The 2,693-nt window shown below is 34.0% G+C and overlaps 1 long non-coding RNA gene across 1 annotated transcript; it reads right to left on the bottom strand.

Moving 5' to 3' along the window:
• Positions 1-879: 879 nt before the first annotated feature.
• Positions 880-2,215, bottom strand: LOC107059303 (uncharacterized). The gene is made up of 2 exons (XR_001472597.1): positions 2,096-2,215; positions 880-1,846 (listed from the first exon to the last, which is right to left on the bottom strand). It is a non-coding gene; the product is annotated as an uncharacterized lncRNA (long non-coding RNA).
• Between the last annotated feature and the right edge of the window lie 478 nt (positions 2,216-2,693).

The following is a 2,693-nucleotide window of genomic DNA, read 5'->3' as shown; positions in this document are numbered from 1 at the left end:
GAGAGGAAAAACTTAGCTAAAAATAGTGAAACCAATCTGAATTATGATGGAAACAAATTGGGATTTTGCTAAGAAAGGAAAAGGAAGAGATGCTATGAGTCTTTATGAGTTTGAATGATAGAATAAGGATGACAACCTAATAGATTGGGCTGGACCTATTTCTGATATTTGTAATGAAGAGGGCTGATGGGTTTTGGGCCTTATTAGGCTATACGTATAGAGTTGGGTCTTTGGTGTGATAGGAATAAAGTATAGGGTGGAAGTTTGCTAAAAATGCAAAATGCAATTCCAAAGTTTGGTCATTTAAGATGGGTCAAGGATGAAATTAAATTGGTTAGATTTCATAGTTTAAGTGATAGACAAACTTAGTTAAATTAACAAATTCGGCTAAAACCTAAAATAAGATGAATTAATGTTAATATGAAGGAAAAAATAGTATCGTTCAGTCACTATTTGTTATTTTTGTTACTAGTTGTTTTTGTTACTATATATCATCTATTGTAACTTTATTATGTTTTTTTCTAAACTGTTTTTGTTTTAGAATCAGGGGTTTATCAGAAACAGTCTCTCTACTTCATCTCGGAATCAAAGATAAAATGTGCATACACTCTACCCTTCTTAAACTCCACTAAAACTACGAATATGATATTGTTGTTGTTGTTGGGGCAAGTAATATGAAAAGGAGCCAACCATTTGAATTTTTATTTCTTTCCCAATTTAAGAGTGTAAAGATATTTTTTGCACTGTCCATCATTTTATATTTTTGATTCAAATTAATATGACTAATCTTCATAACTAAATAAAATTAGATTAATTCAATATTTTAAATTTTAAAATATTGAACAAGGTAAAACACAAATGAATGAGGTTACTATGACATTCAAAAACAATCAATTTGCTACAATGAAATATTGCAATTACAAAATGCAAGTGTCATAAACATAATATAATAAAAGAAAGCAAGTAAAAAAGAATGATATGTTTTTTCAACAAAAAATCAAAAGTTGCACATCCTCTTACAAAATAGCATTACAAGTGCACCAAAATACTGGAAAACTTCTTCTTTTGCAAGTATTACAGCAATGGGGGAAAGAACTGAGGTTCCAAATATGTAACTTGGTTCAAATAATTATCCAGTAATCCACTTCCAAGCCCCGCCCGAGCCCTGTTTCTGGACAGATGAAACACGCTCCATGTCGCGTTCCAATTCAGACTTCTCCTTTCGTAGAGCTTGAACTTCCTCCTCTATGGACTGCATAGACTCTAGCATCTTTTTTAGCTCTGCTATTTGTGCCTGAAGATACCATGAAAAAGTCACAAACAAAACCACGAACGCCTTTTAATATTGGTCGGATTGAAATGAGAGGAACAACTAAACCATAAATTGATCATATTGCTCTTATATAGAATGTGCTTGGTGAAACTATAACGTTATGATTATGTTTCGCTGGCTATCAACTTACCACGACCCTCATCCTTTATTCTTGAGACCAGCTATACGAAACTTACATAGGTGAGTTGACCCCCAACTGGTTTTGAATCGCGACATAATTTATTGATTGCTATAAATATAGGATAGGATGGGGGAATTAGAACTTAAGCTCAAAAAAAGTGTCAGAGCTTTTTCTGTACTCCCAGAGCACTAATTTCGGCCAAAAGATTTTGCTGGGTGCTATCAACGTGAACTTCCTTAAAACTGGTATCTTCTCTCTACGGATAAGTCTAACTTTTCTGGTTTAGTTAAGGCATATGCAGCTCTAACAGAAGCTGCTGCTGCTTCGGCTGCTGGTGACTGAAGTATCTTGGGATGTAATACATCCCTTGGTTTAGGCCTCATAACATATACCTATACGAAATGGAATGCAGTAATTTAGGAAAGAAGGCCTCATAGGCCGTCGTACAAAAAATTTAACATAAAGGCAGTAGGAGGTTGTACAGAAAGTGAATGGAGAATTCGATATTGAGAATATTGAGAAAATGAATTGGATTTGGAACTTATCAACATATAGGATTTTATCCATTTATCCATTTATCTATCACCCCAAAAGAAACTAAGGTAGTCGTGGAAAAGCGAATATAGGATTTTATAAGATACCTCATTATTGTACTTCCCGTTGTATCCACCAAAAGCAACCAAGAAATTCTCACCATCAAGTGATGCTGAAGAGACACTCAGTCCCTGTTTCAAATGTCATATCAGATAGAATTGTAAACAAGCCTAAAGATCAATAAAGGAAATAAAATACAACCTCAAATAAGTTTAGGATTACTGGGAAATCATACTGACATAGGCAATGGCTACTACATGAACATATTTAACAGGGTTATCCTAAGCAAAGAAGCTGAACAATGAAGAGCAAAACACAAGCATACCAGCATACAAATGCTAAGAACTCAAGAATCAAAGTCTATCTCAGTAATGAAAAATAGCTAAAGTTGATAAGCTTCTGTACAACTCAGCAAGTTTTGCATGTTAAATAATTGGATCAAAGATAGAATAATAGAAGTTTTAGAGAATCCAACGGGATGTCAGTCCATAAGATACCACTGCACTTCCTAAAAATATGGGATATCAAATTTCCTCACTTGCGAGTGGATCTCTCCCATTTACAGTTGCTAATACTGACACTACAAGCTTCGACATATTTAACATAAGAGTTTCTGGCACACCTGTAGAAAGAATAACAATTAAA

This window comes from Solanum tuberosum, unplaced genomic scaffold, assembly GCF_000226075.1.
Source record: "Solanum tuberosum cultivar DM 1-3 516 R44 unplaced genomic scaffold, SolTub_3.0 scf01142, whole genome shotgun sequence".
Lineage (NCBI taxonomy): Eukaryota > Viridiplantae > Streptophyta > Magnoliopsida > Solanales > Solanaceae > Solanum > Solanum tuberosum.
Note: the sequence above shows the minus strand (reverse complement) of the source record. Positions and strands in the feature narration are given on the sequence as shown.